The sequence below is a fragment of the Antechinus flavipes genome, chromosome 5 (assembly GCF_016432865.1).
Source record: "Antechinus flavipes isolate AdamAnt ecotype Samford, QLD, Australia chromosome 5, AdamAnt_v2, whole genome shotgun sequence".
Classification (NCBI taxonomy): Eukaryota; Metazoa; Chordata; class Mammalia; order Dasyuromorphia; family Dasyuridae; genus Antechinus; species Antechinus flavipes.
In genome coordinates, this window is record NC_067402.1 from 268995019 (window position 1) to 269014057 (window position 19039).

Sequence of the window (19039 nt, forward strand, 5' to 3'; positions counted from 1 at the left end):
AATTTGGAATTTGTTTTTTTAAATGAATGCTAAAAAAAAAACATTAAATTTTTAAAAATTTAAGTAAAATTTAAAAAGCAAGTATTTTAAGGACTGTATTGCTCCTGTTTTGTTGGGCTTCACAGGGCAGAATCAGAAGCAATGGAAAGAATTTACAAAGAAGTAAGTAACAAAGAAGCAAGGTTTGATGTCAGAGAAAAAAAAATCCTAACAATTAGAGCTGCCCCAATGTGAAATAGACTGCCTTGAACTTCCCTCGAATCAAAAACTAACAAGTATCTTCTGTACTTAGCTTTAACTCTTTTATTTGTGTTAAAGTTGGGCTGATTTCAAAATCTCAATTGTTAATTTTGGAATAGGAGAATAATTTCAGATTTCTTACAGAGACCTATTTTTAATTAATCCCTTCTCTCTTGAAAGTTGCCTTGTGATCAAGTCTTACAAGTCAAAGAATGATCCTGGTTGCAATCTTGAAAAAAGTATAAATAATTCCAGTTCCTGCTAGTCTTAACTATCTTTAGATTCTTCTATCTGGAAAGCATTTTTCACTTTATCAGCTAATTCAGTGTATTTCTCTCCCCTTCCCCTTTTTGAATGATGTCCAAGAATTTATTTGGATAACACAAGAGTACTGCTTGGCATAGTACTGAGCACAATGGAAAAGAATTTGTTATTCAGTCATTGTGAACCATAGCATGGCAATATTGTCCACTGGCTTTTTGGGCAAAGATACCGAGTGGTTTTCCATTTCCTTCTCCAGTGGATTAAGGTGAACTGGTTAACTGACTTGCCCAAGGTCATACAGCTAGTGTCAGCGACCCCATTTGAACTCAGGGCTTCCTGACTATAGGCCTAGTGCTTTCTCCACTGGGTCCCCTAGTTGTGTCCTAAAACAGAATGAGTTATTATTTTATTAATGCAAGAAATAATTTCTGTATTATTGACCTCACCATCTGAACTTCGCACTCTTTTTCATGAAATAAGTGGGTGACTTTGCAGAAAAGCTTATAGGCAAAGCTATCAAAAGTATTGTTAAATATGAGAAAACTGACTCTGGATTCATTTAGCCCAGTACCAGCAACAGCCTCAATCCAAGTACTTGTGGAGAGTTCTAGAAAGAGTGATAAAGCAAGTTCTTCTATACAACATCGAAACAGTGACAGATGTATGCTGGATTTCATTCTATCCTTAAGAGGAGGGGAAAGGGCTGATACTCTCAAAGGAAAAATTAAACAGAAAGAAATAAAATAAAATTTCTTTCCCAAAGGCCTTGAAATAATGAATCAATATTATACAAGTCAAAGAAAATAAGGATAAATCTCTAGAAAAGTAAGATTACAAGTTATTATACTTCTACACAAAATAGAGTGTAACTGGTATTATGAAACTGCCATTCTAGAGGAAACTGGACTTTTTATGAATTGATACTAAGTAAAATAAGCAGAACAAACAATCTGTGCAGTGATAACATAAAAGAGAAAAATAACTTTCAAAGACTTTAGGATTCTGAAGAATGATAAACAAAACATGCCACTTACCACTTGAAAGTGATCTATTTCAAATGCCCAAAGAAACATATATATTTTTAAACATTGCTAATGTGGGAATCAGTTTTGCCAAACTAAATGAGGGGATTTTTAAAAAATTTACTCAATAAGGGAAGAATGGTTACTGGTAAATTAATTTTTAAAAACATACCTTAAATTAATTTGTAAAGTTAAAATAAAGGAAGAAAAAAGAATAAAAGTACCCACCTATGAGGAGGAATGAGGAGGAAGGAAAGGAGAGAATCTGGAACTCCAAGTTTTAAAAACAAATTTTAAAAACTGTTTTCACGTGTAACTAAGGAAATGCCCATCTACTGGGGAACAACTAAATAAATTATAACAAATAAATTTACCACACCACAAATTATAATGAATCAGGAAAAAAAATTGAGGAGACTAATTCAAACTCTGGTAAAATGGAACAGAACCAGACAATTTATATAATGACATTATTTTTAAAAATGAGTTTGAAAGAGTCCAATACTCTGTTCAATGCAGTGACAAACCCTAATTTCAACAATGTGGCAAACTACCCAGTTTGATGATGGACTCAAAATGCAGAATTGAAAGGCATACTTGTTATAAGGGCTTTCATTTTCTTTTTCTATTTTTTTTTGGAAAAGGGGTTTCAACTGGGGGAGAAAGTTGAGACAGAGAAAAAATTAATGCCTGCAATTTGAAAAAAATTGTTTTAAAAAAAAGGAAAAGAAAAAATAAAGCACAAAAGGTCCATTTCTGAAAATATTTAACAAGAAAATACAATTAAGTATAAAACTTAAAAGACTGACAAGTTTCTATCATTGAGCCAATTTAGGTAGAAAAACTATCTAAAAATGAAAAATGAAAATAATTCACTGCAAATGGAAATAAAATTATCAAAAATTACTATACCAAATTATATTGCAAAATGCGCATCTGCCACAAATAGAAAATGAAAAGATTAACAAATAATAATACATATCACTTCACTACAGAAAGTGATTGATTAAATAAAAACTCTATAGATTTGTGTATTTACAAAATAATTATAAAAATTTGTTTAAACTGTGCATACCCTTTGACCCAGCAGTGTTACTATTGGGCTTATATCCCAAAGAGATCATAAAGGAGGGAAAGAGACCCACATGTGCAAAAATGTTTGTGGTAGCCCTCTTTGTAATGGCCAGAAACTGGAAACTGAGTGGATGCTCATCAATTGGAGAATGGCTGAATAAGCTAGGTGTACGAATGCTATGGGATATTATTGTTCTGTAAGAAAGGATCAACAATGATTTCAGAGACTCCTGGAGAGATTTACATGAATTGATGCTAAGTGAAATGAGCAGAACCAGGAGAGCATTATACCCGACTACATTAAAACTATACAATGATCAATTCTAATGGACGTAAATCTCTTCAACAACGAGATGATTTCAAACCAGTTTCAATTGTTCAGTAATGAAGAAGCCATCTACACCCAGAGAGAGGACTATGGGAACTGAGTGTGGACCACAGCATAGCATTTTCACTGTTTCTGTTATTGTTTGCTTGAATTTTTGTTTTCTTTCTCAGGTTTTTTTTCCCTTTCTAGATCTGATTTTTCTTGTGCAGCAAGATAACTGTATAAATATGTAAAAATATATTAGATTTAACATATATTTTAATATATTTAATATATATTGGACTACCTGTTACCTAGGGAGAGGGTGGGGAAAGGAGGGGAAAATTTGGAACAGAAGGTTTTGTAAGGGTCAGTGTTGAAAAATTACCTAGGCATATGTTTTGTAAATTAAAATTTTTTTTAAATAAAAAGTTGTTTAAAGAGCAATCTCTTTTATTACACAAACTATTTTCCAAGAAAAGAACAAAAAGAAGGCATTCTATCAAATTCTAAGAGATCTTGATTTTTATACCAAAGACAAAGCAGAGAAAGAATAAGAGCAGTATCACTGATTAATACCAATGAAAAAAATACTTAATGAAATATCAGTAAGGAGGTAACAATAATATCAAAAAATAATTCATGGGAACAAGATAGATTTATACAAAGAATTTTAACTTTAGGAAAACAGCATATGAACTAAAAAAATTAATAGATGTAAAAAAAATCAATAAAACATTTAAAAACACATACTAAATACATTTAGAAATGAATAAATTAAAAGACCTTTACTTAACATGATCAAAAGCATTACCAAATAAAAGAGTTAGCATTATTTGTAACAAATAGTGAATAGGTTTTCTAGTTAGGCACAAAAATGAAGCCAGCATCCCCATTATGATTTGGCTTACATAGCACAAGATATGCTGGTGCTGATAAAGACAAGGTAAAAAAAAAAAAAAAAAGACTAAGAACTGAATCAAAATCATCTCTATACAAGGGCAATAAGTTTTTGCTTAGAAGACTGGAGAATCAACCACAAAATAAAGAGCATTGCTTCAGCAAAGTGGTAGCTTCCACTACCATTCCCACCGCTATTCAAGATACCACAATCCACCTGCTTATCTGGGCTCACAAGCCCTACTAGAGTAACTTTCCCTCATTACCCACATCCAATCAGATGTCAAAATATCTTGTGAGTTCTACATTCACCACTTTTCTTTTCTTCACTCCCAGGACCATCAGCTGCAGCTGGTGACAGCCTCTTCACTTGGCTTCCCTACCTTCAATCTGTCCCTCTCTCTAACACATTTGTCCACAAAAATGGCCAATTCCTAAATCACTAGTCTAGCCAGTTTATTTCTCTGTGCAAAGGAGCTGTGCTGCCTTTTTATTGCCTCCTAGGATAAAATACAAAATCTTCTAATTGTCATTTAACATCCTTCACAACTAGGTTGCAGCCTAGTAATAACAGATTTACTTCCCCACTGCAGGAATATACTGGGGATGCACAAATTCCTCATCACCTCTGCCTTTGAAAAATCTACCTCTTCCTCAGCAGCTCAATTCAGTTCCTTCATTCACCGAAGTCTACCTAATGCCCCACATACTCTGTATTAATTTTGAGTTCCTTTTCTATTTGCTTATCCTGGTATTTGTTATCACCCCCTATCCACTTCCAAAGAAGTTTCTGGAAGACAAGAACTAGAGTTTATTTGTGTGTGTGTTTTGGTTTGTTTTTTTTGCATCCCCAGAAGCCAGTAGAGGGCCCTGGCCCAAAATAGGTAATTTAATAAATGTCTTCTAAATTGAAGTCCACCAAAATAGTAAGATTTGTATATTTCACTAACAAAGGAAAGATATGGCAAAAATCCATTCAACAGTTGTGAGCTAAACTATACACACATGACTTCTAGAAATATATTATTTTCACAGAAATTAAGTAGAATGTCTAAAAAAGTTGCAAGTCAATGTCTACAGAGAAAACACATCAATACCATAAAAATAACATTACTAAGCAAATTAAACCAGATTTAACACTTTACCAAACCACTAAAATAATTAAAATACGAATAAAATTCATATGGAGTAATTAATGCTCAAAAAGAATGGATAGGGGGGAAGGATAGGAATAGAAAGAACTTGGCAATATTAAATCACATTATAAAACAATAATTATCAACAAACTATTTGGTATTGGATTAAAAATAGAAAAGTTATTTAGCAGAACAGGTTATTACAGGTGCACGTTCCATAAATCACAGAACAAAAAGCACAAGGGAAAAGAGCTCTTTATTCATTAAGAATTGCTGGGAAAAGTAACTAGGCATTTGGGATAAAAGAGGTTTTAAAGCAGAACTTTACACTATATACTACAATATATTTCAAAAGGATGATGACCTAAATATAAAAAGTCACTTTTCAAAAGTTACAAAACTGTATAGAATAAATGAATTTATAACAGTCCATCACAGAAATTATGAAACTACTAACAACTGCTTTAGTATGTAAAAATGAGTGCTACTATAACCAAAAAAAAAAAAATCTGGACTGGAAAAAAAAAAAAAGCATTAAGAACTATCTGATTTTTAAAAACTTCAAAATCTGCAGGAAAAATGACAGTGTCAGATCATTCTTCAATCAGTAGTCCAAGGATATATAAAGAAACTGTTCTTATAACACTGTCATCAAGAGGAAAAGGTACTTACAATCAGAAAAGACTTATTTGTAAGAAAATATTAATGGCACTATTCATAGTAGCAAAACTTTGGAAAACCTGATAATTTTATCTGATTATTTATCTTTATTCCCTTTGATAAATAAAGATAATATTATCTTTACTTGATGTTTATCAAATATTAAGTAAACAAATTAAACTGTGATATATGAATATCATGGAGTGTGACAGATCATTAAGAATGACAAACATAAAATGATGCAGAGTGAATACATTACAACACAAAATGCATAACTGACAATAAACTACTAAGGTTAAGAAAGAAGTTGTAACCACTTGATATTATTAATGGTTTTATGAGGGTTTTTTTGAGAGAGGAGCTTAACTGTGGGTGTGTTGGGGGGTTTGTATGTACTGAAATAAAATTTAATTTAAGTGCTTTGGGAGAAAATGAATGGAAGAGATCACAATTTCCCTTAGAAACTTTCTTCTTTGCTTAATTAATTACTAAACTTATCAAAACTTTTCTATTCATATTTCCTATTAGCATTTCCCATGTCAAGATATGGTCAATAAATAATTTTTATAATATAGATAAATAAATTAATGACCTCATAACTGTCCATGTTAAAAACTAATCAGAAAAAAATAAATTAAAATAAAATAAAAAAATAAAAAAACTAATCAGCTACTTTTCTGCCAACTTGCAAAGCCTAGAATTTATTCACCTGCATTTTCTCAAGATGACATTGCATCGAAACAGATTCTCTACCCCAAAGCATGTTATTATCTCTGCCTATAGATATCCTTATCAACGTTAAAGAACTTAGCCTTCAGTGGGCAATTTAGGTTATAATTTAGGCCTTAGGTTAATTTTTCTATCCATCAAAGATAAAAAAAAAAAATTCTAGATTATTCTCACTTCCTTTTCCCCTTCCTGCAATTGTACCAAAAGTTCTTTTCTTCTGAAAAAGCTCAAAGTGCCTTCACCTTAAATCTCATGATGTACCTAAAAAACAGGGAGTTAGAATGGTCAAGGTATCTGAGACATAAAATGATTTGAAAGGCTACATAGCCAAATCCAAGGGGTACCTTAGCTAAAATCAGTCTTCTTCTCATAATCTTTTCCATAGCCTTTTTGGACAAAAGCCCCCTCTCTCTCCTCCTGGTTGATCTGCTAAAACATATTGACTCCCTCTGCTTCAGTCTCCTCCCTCTCCAACACATCCTTTCGTGGACTTTCTCAAGCATACGCTACTCATATTCCTATAATAAAAATGGTCCTTAGTTCCACCTCCTTGCAAAAAACCAAAACATCCCCCTCTACCAAAAAACCCCACAATTCTTTAGCAAGACATTCAAGGCCTCTACCATTTGATTCTAACTTACTTTATTCTATGCTTTAGTCAAAAACTGACTTCTGTTTTCTTTTTCCAATTCTCTGCCACTCAGTTCCCAGCCCCTATTCTCCACCCATATCTACGATTGAAAGAAATCTTTCTCTTTTAAAACCCAGTTCAGAAGTCACTTTTTTCTCAATCTCTCTCATTTGAAAGAGTTCCTTTCATGAATTTCCCAGATCATTGTCTGCCATTTCCAATATACTTTACCATTGACTAAACTGTACACTTACTTACACAGGTAAAGGTTTCTCGCTTCCGATTAAATTATAAATTCTTTTTAAGTGGGGGAAGCTTTATTATGTCTCAATAGAGCTAAATGATACAAATTAAAGCAATGAATAAATTCCAGGGGTATAACAGAATGGCTACAGTGAATCTTTAAAAGCCAACTGGTTAAGCCCCACCCCCACCCCCAACCCATTATTTTACAGATGTTTTAAAGGAATAAAGTTATAGGATTTGAGCTTAGATCAAATCCAATGTTTTTTCTTGTAGCCTAGAGGGCAGTAGAGGGAGGAGTAAAAGAGTTCTTTAATAGGCCAGCATACACCAATCACTTTGTGTTTTAAATTGTACATAATTTTCTATATTATACTTCCAAGTCCTTAGCTCTTTAAAGAGAATTTGTAGAAAATACACTTTAAAAACTTGAAAATATTTACATCTTCTATATGATCACAAGCGTTATCTTTTTTTTTTCTTTTGTAGCAAAAGTCTCTTTAGGGAATAAGAAGCATCCTCTATGGTTACTGAATATTTCACAAAAATTAATGTAACAATCCTCAGCACTGGAAAGTTGTCAGCAGGGGTAGAGATCTACATCTTGCCCACAATCATGAAACCACAGCTTTTTCAAAGCAAAATATAACTACCACCTGCAGAGAACGTTTGAAAAACAACTAACCTGATGAGTTTCATCATGAGTTTTGCTATCATCCTTTATCACAATGTTCTTAACCTACATGAAGGACATATGAAAACGCTAGGTATTTTTCTGAACCACATTTGGACAAGTCAAATATAGGAAAGCAAAAACTTAAGCCATTGCCACAGTTGCAAATTCTCATATAATTAGTATAAGCAGGATAAATGGCATGAGAAGTTAGTGTTAACCTAAACCATTTTAAAACTTGGGCTTATTTGCAGAGCATTATTTTTTTAAAGCACGTAATACAGACCTAATGAATCAACAAGTCTTTTCACAACTCAAAAATAGAATTAAATTATTTGCGATAGGTAAAGGACTCAGAATTGAAAAGGAGTTTAACTTTATATGAAAGGCCTGAAATATATTCCGGGAACTATCCAGCCTTTGAACATCTAATTCCTTTGAAACTAAGTCCTCACTCACAAAGACTATTTCACTTTAGAATTAGAAAGAGATCAAATTAACACCGCTGAATATGATGACTAGAACAAATTGCTTTTAAATAATAATAAAAAAAGATATCACAGGAATCATTCTAACTTCATTAAAGTCTAGACTCTCTTTGGAGGCATATTTGAAATCTTTAATCTGGCTATATTCTGAATACTCAGGGCTGACTGCTTGGCAAAATCAGTTTTTCAAAATAAGCAACACTTTAGAAACATCTCAAATAGATTCTTTAGATGTTTAATTACAGCCATTATTAGGTACTTTGTATAAGAAGATACAGGAGAATTTCTTCATTAAAGACTTTAAAACAATTTTCTCCCCTCCAGACAAACAAAACAACCTCACTCTCAATCAATGTGGCTAAGAATAGATTTATTTATCAGAGCTGGGAGATTAAAGGTAGTTTCCCCTAACTTCCAGCACAGTCAATTCAAGAAAATTGTTCTTTATTTCATATTTATTTCATAATAAAACTGAAATATTTTTCCTTTTAGGTACAATGCTTTCTCATTAATTGTTTAGACACCTATCCCCAGCATGGCCTGAATTCTAGAATAGCTGAAAGAGCACTGGTCAAAAAACTTGGGAGTCTGCTAGTTCTTAAATAACTTATGGGCAAACCACTACCTCTCCAAACTTCACTTTTCTCATCTTTCAAAAACAAAACCAAACAGGGGTTGATATTTACATTTCAGAGTTGAGAGAAAACTTTGAAAACTGCAAAACCTTATAAAAATGTGAGTTATTTTTTCCAATTCCCTGCTCTGTTCTTTCTGTTCCATTCCTGAATTAACCTCATTCCCAGTCCTCAATTCCCTTTCTTAGTTTCCCCAGTGCTTAGCACAAAACCTCCAAAACTATTACGAGTTTAATAAATACTAATGGAGTAAGTGATGGGGGGAATAACACCTATGAAGAGGAAGGAATGGTGATCTATCCAGGATGCACATAATACTTTCAAAGCATCACATTACAACTGCAAATTTTTGAAAGGCAAGGATAAATTTAAACTTGATTTATCATTGGTCCTCCCACCCCATCACCATGTACACACTTAGTAGGACAACTAAACATTCATTATTGATGATTAATTTCCTCACAACCTCAGCTTTCACAGAAGACTTTACCCAAGAATCAATTACTATTTACCAATATTCACCCCCAGCTGCCAATACCAACCCTGGAGAGACTTTGTAATATCACTCTTCAAATATTAGGTGAAAGAATTTGACAAATTCTCCTTCTAAACAAGACGTTTTTAACCTAAGATTCAGTGATATGTTTCAACCTCTCCAGGAACCTGGATGGGGGAAAAATGACATCTTTATTTCATGAATCCTTAATTGAAATTTTGCATTTCCTTCCATTACTTAGACACACTGTTGCTCCAGAGAAAGGATTCCACAAGGCTTCATGATTGCCCACCAAGTCCATGTCAAAATAAATAAATAAATAAAAGTTAAAAGACTCAGTAGTTTTAGGACTTATATCTTGTCTTTTAAGATTAATAAGAAGGTAATCACTATCCTAGGTGAATAGACAGATTTCTTGATCGAAATTAAGAAGACCTGACAAAGTTCTTTCAGCCTAGGTTTCCTTTTCAGTAAAATGAAGACTTCACTAAGCTGGTTCTAAAGGTAAAATGTCCAAGAGGATGGGGGACAAGTCCTATATTTTTGGGAGAGTCCCTTGTGACTTGGATTGAACATGAACATGACAAGTCCTATTTAAATCCAGAAACAGATCCACAATTGCCCTCCTAGTTCTGTTCAAATAGATCTTCAAACTAAAATACAAATTTACAGGTGCCTTTTCTGGTCCCTAATTCAAACTCACTGCTATGGTTATGATGATGATCAATTTACTAGTAGTTGAGAAGCTTCAAAATACTTTTGTTCTGCCATCCCAAACCCCATTAATTCAGACCACTCATCTCTCACTTCAGAAGTTATCTCCGGAGAACACTCGTCCTAAATCCCAAATCAACTACAAACAACACAATGGTCTGGGTTTTTGGTATTTGGGCTTTCAAACAAAAGATTTTGGGGTAGACTGTGAATATAAACAAGTTAGAAAATTCTGAACTATGGGCAAAAAAAATCCCTAGCCTTGCTTTTATTTTAATAAAATGTTTCAGCATGATTTCAAGATAACCTAACTTTTATATCTATCACAATAATGTTACTTCCCATAACAAAAAAAAAGGGGGCCAACTGGAAGAGGACCTTAATAGACTATCCTGGAGACATCTGGAGTATTCAAATCAAATCAGATGAAGAATTGTCATTTGAAAGATCCTTCCTCTCCAAAGTTTATCCCCCTAATTGTCTAAGATATCTAAGTAAAATTACGAAATCTTTCAGGCTTGCAGTTTTGTCACATTTCATCAAAATAAAGGATCTTGATAATCTACTTTCTGGAAGAATTCTTGGAGTCTAGTAAAAGTCTAACGTTTTCTCCATGTTGACTCAATCAAAAGCTGACATACACACTATGTGGAGACATTAATGATAACATCCATTGACTCCAAAACTATTATTTATCAGGCTGAAAAAGAAGTTGACATGGGGTGAACAGAGTGGGGACATAAAAAGGGGATGGGGAGGCGAAAGGAGAGAAGGTAAACGGCTACATTGTCCCTACATTTACCAAATCTCGCCCACTCCACTCCTGGAGATGAGAACACAAAAGAACTTTTGAGTCCAGCACAAATGAGGAGCTCATTTCAACCACCTCCACAAAACACTGGACTCTACTGACAGCCTAGGAGCAGTTTGTTGGAAGTTGGCGTCCAAACGTGCCGGGACGCCCAGGTGTCCCCTTCCCAAGATCGTCTCTGCCTTATCCTAACTCTCTCTGCCTCCTTCCCTCCAGCCTCATCTCCCCTACTTCCTTCGATCCCCTCTCTCCTATCTCTCCCTCCCTCTCCTTCAGTATCTTTCCCCTTTCTCTCTCCTTTGTCTCTCTTCTCTCCCTCCTCTATCTCCCCATTCTCTCTGCGTCTCTGCCTCCCTTTGTCTCCGGGCGCGACGCCCCGCACACAGTAGGCGCTTCCTCCGCCGCGGCCCCAGCTCAGCAGCGCCCGAAGTTGGGCAGCGCGCTTCTCCCTCGGCGGCCGCGCGGTGCCCCGGGCCCGTAACAAAGAGTGCCGAGAGCCAGGAGCGCCAGGCCCGCCGGCTGCCCGACGGGGGGCCCTGGGTCCGGGGGAGTGGGGGGCGGGGCCAGGTGGGCCGGGGCGCGCGGCGTCCGCACTTTCCGTAGGCAGCTAGGGCCGTGGCGGCAGGTGCAGGCGGCGCCGCGGCCGGCCGGGGCGGACAGACTGACAGACTGACAGCCCGAGGGACCGCCGTCCGCTCGCTCGCGCCCGGCCCGCCTCCCTGACTGCCCCCCACCGGGACGCGCGCCGCCCCCCCGGCCCCGCCCCCGCCGCTCCGCGTCGTCCCCCCGGGCCCGGGACGCCGAGGACGCAGAGAAACTTCCCAGAGGCGCCAAATCCAAACTCCCAGGAAACCTCCTGGTCCGGTTCCCGCCGCCGCCCCGAGGCAGGCCCGGCCTCCGTAGCCCACAACTGGCCCGGCTCCGGGGCCCGGCTCAGGCCCCAGCCCCGGGGGGCCACCGTGCGGGGCCTCCCGCCCCGCCTCGCGCCGCGCCCCCGGGACCCTCCCCCTGCTTGGACCCGGGAAACTCCTCCGTCCCGCGCCCGCCGCCGCTGCCGCCAGGACCGCCCTCCGCGCCCGCACCGCCCTCGCCCGCGCTCCCGCCCCCGCGCCGCCCGGCCGCTCACTCACCGGTCGCAGCCAGAGCCGCCATCTTGCGAGCTCGCCACCCGATACGGCGACGGCGGCGGTGGCGGGAGCAACAGCAGCAGCAGCGGCGGCGGCGGCAGCGGCGGCGGTCGAGAACCGGCCTCCTGCGTCACGCCGTGACGTCAAGCCTCAGTCACGCCCCCCTCGCCCCTCAGCCTGGATCCCGCCTCCCTTCCCTCAGCGCTTCCAATTGGGAGGCTCTGGTTGGGGGCGGGTCAGGGGGCGGGGCATGTGGCCTATGTCAGGGAAATCTCCCCGGGCGCTTCACTCTGTGAATGAACTTTGGGAAACGGAGCCCGCCCGGCGCGCGGCTTGCATCCGAAGCCCTCCGGCCCCAGCATCCTTCTCTGGCTGTCGGGACCCTAGATTGTTAGGTTTTCCTGATACACCTCCCTTCCCCACCCCAACAGTGACAGACATGTATCATTTGAAGCAGAGGGGGGAGGAGGAGAAAACTGTTCTACAAGAGTTGTTACTCATGCCTAGTGGGTGACTCAGCCGGTGCTCCGGGGCTTGGCCGGAGAGCGTGCGCTTCTCTTAGTTATCTGGACCGTCAGCCAGATTGCACATGTGTAAGGGTGGGAGGAGGAAACGAGATAACAACAACAAAGTGTGACTAAAACAACCACTGCAGCTAAGCTTCCCCTGCTACCCCAGTTAGGTCTGTTAGGTATTGAGGGGCCTGCTCCAAAGGACTCCCCAGTCTTTGGGGATCTTGGCTGCTCTGGCCACCTGTTGCTCCATCTCCAGACTCCGAGCCTTTTTCCTGGCAGCGGCCTCCCACCGTGCTAGAAACTCTCTCTCCTTCCTCATTTCTGCCTCGTGGTTTCAAGTCTCAAACTTTTCCTGCCTGCCCGCTGGACTTAGGTCCCCCTTTGTCCAGTCTATACAGCGTTCTTCCGTAGTTGCTGACATGCAATCGTTCCCCACCTCCCCCAGTGATATAGAACTCGAGAGCCTTTTACCTTTGCTATCCCCGGGGCGTAGGCAATGACTTACCCGGACGTTCAAGCGTTTCGGTGACCACAGTCCATCATTCAGTACTTTAAAGAACAACTTCAGGATCGTTTGAGCTTTGTCTCCAAAAGGTCCCTGTTCCTGGTAGAAGTAAAATGAAAAAAGATACATTAGGGTAAGAAGTGACAAGCCTTTCGAGCTTCCCCCAGTTGGCAGTATTTCTCTCCTGAAACGACTCTTAGGTGTTTATAGGGGTGCCACGTTGTATGCAAACTCCTAAGGAGCAGAACCTTTTTTTTTTTTTTTTAAATCCACTTGTGCTATTAACAAGCACCAACACAGCAAATATCTCTTAAAATGCCTGTGAATGCAATCACAGGCTCCTGCTTCGCCCCACAAAAAGGTCATCCCGTTCCCGGCACAGTATAGAACAAAACATTGGTTGACTTGAACTGAATTAATTCACATAATAATCTGTCCCTTAACTGGAGAGCTAAAGCCCAAGGAAATGGTGAAAATTAAGTAACAGAGACGACAAGAAAGGAAAAAAATCTGAATTTTTAGGGTGTGCAGACCTTCAAGAGGTGTCACTGGCCTCCTGGCTGTTCCAAAAGCAAGACATCCCATCTCTTCGTTGGAGTCATTTTCTGGTTGACTCCCTTGCCTAGAAGGCTCTCCCTCCTCCTCCAGACAACTGACCTCTCTCTCGATTTCTTTAAATACCAACTAAAATTCCCATCTTCTTTCCAGTGCCTTTTCTCCCCAATTTCCTATTTATCCTGAATATAACTAGCTTTGTGTATATGTTTGCATGCTGTCTCCCCCATTAGAATGGAAGTCCCTTAAGGGCAGGAACTTTTCTTTCCCTTTGTGTACGCTCAGTTCTTATCCAGTTGGCTGGCACTTAGTAAACACTTAATGTTTATTGATTGATTAATGATTCTCTTCGTTTGCTGGGGGAGGGGAAGGAAGTGCCGGAATGGGAGACTAAGCAGTTGAGACTGAAGACTTCTACTCCTCAGACTTCAGCCCTCCTTGAAGGAGAACTGTATGGCAGGTGGTAGCAAAGCCTTTAAGGTGAAAAACACCAATGTAGCTTACTTTGAGAGGAAGAGGCAACTCTTGCCTCCTGGGCTTCATTTTGGAATGCTGGATTCAGTAAGGATCTAGGTAGTTTTCTTGTTCATCCCCATCGATGATTTTCTGTGATTAATAAAGCTCACTTGTTAATTCTACAGATTTCTCTCCCTCTTTTTCTACTGGCCATGAAAGTTTCAAGAACTTTTGGGACACCCCCCCCCCTCGTTATTTTGAATCATGGGTATATTGCTTCATTCAGCTCAGCTTGATTGTAGAGGAAGAGGAAAAGGAGATGTGGGGAGTACAAAAACAGAAATGTATAGATTTCACTTCTTTCATAGTCCTGCCCCAGCCTGATTTTCTGGATGCTTACCTCTCATCCAGGGTGAGTGATCCTAAGGAAGTCATTTTCTCTAAAGTTAGAAGTTGCAGTTTTGCTACTTGAGGGTTTTCTTCTCCGGGAATTATATATACCAATGAAATCACAGCTGGAGTCTTTTATCACTGTCCCCATCTTTCTTACATTTCCTGGTGGGATATCTCTGGATCCATAAGTAGTTTCACACCCTCTATATGTTGTGCTGGAGCTGCCTGGGAAATATTTTGGGATTTTTCTTTGTGCTGTTCAGTTTGGGGTGGCTAATATCTAAACAGAAAAGAGACTCTAAAAGGATACTTTTGTTATTAGGAGGCACTGAATAAGGTCTTATTGAATGAATGAATGACCTGAAAGAAAGAAAACGAGGAGTGTAATTTCCTAGTTTTTGTATGCCAAATGCCAAGCATGTATAGGTGTTTGATAAATGCTTGTTGAATGTGTAGAAGATGTAGAAGGAATAGGGAAATCTAGATAAGCAATCTTGGGCGTAATTATGGATGTTTGGTGAAGGAGGTGAATGAATGCAATCACCTAGCCTACTCCATCTAGCAAGCTCTAGAGCAAAATCATGCTTTCCACCCACCACAGATGGCTGCTGTTCAGCCAGACCATCTACAATGCTCTTGTTTCCTATCTCGACCTCATCCCTGTAACTCTACAGATTCAAACTTCCTTTAACTGCCTTTCCCTCCCAACTCTTCCCCAATCCCTATATCACAAGAGAACAGAATTAGCCCTTGAGGACTTTTGTATTTGAAATTCTGGGATTTAGCATAGCATACACTGAAGAGGTGAGGAATAAGTGGAAAGAGTACAACCATCAGTAAAAAAGTGAAAATGTGATGTAAGAAACCAAATCAAGTATGAATAAGAGATGTCTGGATGACAATAAATGGACTGTCTTGAATGAAACAATAGTTTGTATCTTGGACTAATTTTAGGGGACTTTCAGGTTATAGATCCAAAAGCACTTTATGGCCCTCACAGTCTAGATTTGGAGGACTCAAGTAGGGTATATCATCTCGTACCATCACTGTGACTTCAGGGATGAATTCAACTTCCTGTCTTCCTCAGAGGAATAAGAAAGGAGAATGTCATAGAATCAGGTTTAGAGCTGGCTCCAAAGCCAGGACTTTTCCTCCAACTTCATCATGTGCCTCCAGGATCTCTGCTTACTTCTATCTCTTAGAACACTAAAATATCCAGGGAGGTCACTGAATTGAGAGGTCAGAATAAAGAAAAAGAAATCCGTGTCTGTTTTTTTTTTTTTTTTTTTTAAAGAACCTTTGATCTGGGAGTAGCCTTAGAAAGATCTGACAAGCTCCAAAGTCCTGAAAATTCTAGCCAATGAGGCTTGATTGGTGAGTTCACCATTGAAGAATAAAGGAAAAGTATCTAAGGCTTTAAAAGACAGCTTTTTTTTTTTTTTCCTGAGAAAGCAAACCAGAGACAAAGATGGAGAAAACAAGAAGAGAAGGAGAGTGAAAAGATGAGCCCTGATATCCGCTGGGGCAGTCATGATTACAAGTGACCATGGAGATCAGGGACAGCAAGAGCCATTTCAAAAAAACAGTCCTGAGGAGGTGGGGTGACAGGGTTAGGGGTTAATTGCAGACAAGAGCCAATGACAAAGGTGGAAGATAAAACTGCTCTGCAGGTTGGGGAGGCAAAGTAGCCCAGGTGTTATTATTATCCTGTTATTAGGAGCAATATTCCTACTGATGATTTTTTTAAAAATCCTTTCAGTTCTAGGACTTAGAGATTAAACTATCTGATTTCCAGGGAATTTGAAGTTCATGTGTCATCTCTTATCAAGGCTTCCCTGGCCCCTTCCACCACTGAGGATGCCAGGGAAGCTCAAATCCCACTTTCTCCCCCAACTGCTAAGGCCTTCTATCTCAGATTAATTGTCCCTTATACTATGTATCACTTACATGGACCTAGTTGTTTATAAATTATCTCCTCCAGTAGAATGTGAGCTCCTTGAGGTCAGGGACTACACTTGCTGTTTTGGTAACAGACGTTCTGCCCCAGTAATATGTTACACATAGATAGCTACTAAGTAAAATTTGTGGACTGGTGGGTGAAAAAAAAATAGGTCTGCAGAAGGTAAGTGTTCCCCATGGTAACAAAGGCAGAAAAACATTCAATTGTTATAGAAGCAAATTCCAAATGGTTTGGAACCTCAAAAAAGGCTCTGAAAGACATAGCTGAAAAGCTGGATGGAGCAATGTAGGTATAGAGTTAAATTGCAAGTTGGAGGACCAGGGATAGGACAGCAAATGATGAACCCAAGATTCTATCACCCCCATGTTCCTGAAGAAACAGCCATGTCTACTGTCTAAGCTGAGACCAACTCACTAGTCTTTAAAGCTGGTCAAAACTTGTGAGTCCCCTAGGGATAAAAGCCTTAAATTTTCAATGAAAGGCATCTTAGATGCTACCTAGTCCAGCCATCCTTAGTTTTTCAGATGAGGTAACTGAGGCTCATGGGGTAGAAATGAATTGTCAGAGATCATAGAGTTACTAAGTAGCAGTAATAGGGTTTCAATCCAGGCCCTCTCCAGAGACAGTAAAGTGGAGCAGTAGATAGAGGGACTGGAATCAAGAAAATCTGAGTTCAAAGTCAGACTCAGACACTTACTAGCTAGCTGTGTGACTCTGGATAGATCACTTCATTCTTCTTGCCTAAATTTCTTCATCTGTAGAATGAAATGGAGAAGGAAATGGCAAACCATTCCAGGATCTCTGCCAAGAAAACACCAAATGGAGTCCTAAAGAGTTGGACACTGCTGAAAAAACTTCTCTGATCAAGCAATGAAACAGGTACACACATCTTAAAGCTGTCCCCCAGATAACTTTGCAGTAAAGACAGTAAATATTATTCCTTTGAGCATCAACAGGTAACATGCTTTAGTCAGACATGGAGACAATAACCACTGGAGCTAAGGACTTATTAGCCAAAGTGTTTATCTCAATGATTTCCTTCCAGTGAATAATATCTTATTTTCCCAAATACATGCAAAGATAATTTTCAACATTTTTCTCCCTCTCTTCTCCTCCCCCAGATGGCAAACAATTGGCTATAGGTTAAACATATGCAACTCTTCTAAACATATTTCTATAGTTGTTATGCTTCACAAAAAAAGATCAAAATGTGGGAAAAAACATGAAAAAGAAAAACAACAACAACCATCAGAAAAAAAGTGAAAATGCTATGTTTTGATCCACATTCAGTCTCCATAGTTCCTCTCTGGATATTCTTTCGAATCGAGGTACTATTTCTTAACTTTTTTTTTTTTTATATCAGGACTCCTTTGACTGTATGATGAAGCCTGTGGATATCTGCCAGAATAATTTTTAATTAAAAATACATGGTTTAAAGAAATGCTATATTTCAATTCAAGGCTGATGAAAATAAGTATGTTGTTTTTTTTCCCATTTAGGTTCATGGAATCCCTAATATGTGGACCTCTCTGAGGTACAAAGACCTGATCAAGTTAAGAATCTTGGCTGAAGAAGAGAGGGCAGAGACCTAACAGTGTTTAGAAGATGAAAATGTGTCATCTTGACCTCTTGAGGAAATGAAGTCTAAAAAATGACATATACTTCTCTGTCTACTCAAACATCTGTCACCTGAATGCAATTTAATCTTTTCTTAATGACTCTAGGCATTATTATGATTATTATGAACGATTATAGTTCTATATTATAATCCGGTGGTGCCCTCAGGTCCTGGAGAGGTGGTTAGGGCAGTTTGCCTTATTTAACATTAGATGACTCTATACTGCTACTGTTTAAAAATTGTTTTGTCGAGTGAGAAATGTGAAGCTGCTCCTGGTCTTTGACCCAGAGTTTCCATTGCTAGGAAATGATTCTAAAAATATGATGAAAAGAGCCCATCTGTGAAAAAAAACCATAACTGTTTAATTTTCTAATCATAATAACATCAGCTAACATTTATAATTTTTTTAACTTACCATATTAACATTTTTTGCCATCTAGAATAGGGAAAAAATTTGGAACACGAGGTTTTGCAAGGATGAATGTTGAAAATGATCTATGCATATATTTTGAAAATAAAAAAATTTAATAAAAATTTATAATATTACTTAATGTCAACTAATTGATTTAATATTTTAAATTATTTGGCATTAATTATAAATATATTAATAGCTATATGATATAAATATATAGTATTTATAAATATATCTTATAGACATACATTTTATTTATTAATAGAGTCATTATGAACAAACATGTATATTCTAAATATATTTACATTATATTATTTAATTTAAAAATATTTCAAGTTTACAAAGTTCTTTGCATATATTATCTCCTTTGATTCTCAAAAGAACCCTATAAGGTAGGTTCTATTATTACCCCTATTTTATAGCTGAGAAAACTGAGGGTAGGAGAAGTTAAATGACTTGCCCAACTTCACACAGC

The 19039-nt window shown here is 38.3% G+C and overlaps 1 protein-coding gene across 1 annotated transcript in view; it reads right to left on the reverse strand.

Moving 5' to 3' along the window:
• USP44 (ubiquitin specific peptidase 44) overlaps positions 1-12243 on the reverse strand; it is a 37540-nt gene extending 25297 nt beyond the window's left edge. Inside the window, exon 1 of the mRNA XM_052000905.1 lies at positions 12154-12243. The gene's annotated coding sequence lies outside the window, so the exon portion shown is untranslated. The remainder of the gene's footprint in view (positions 1-12153) is intronic.
• Positions 12244-19039: the final 6796 nt, after the last annotated feature.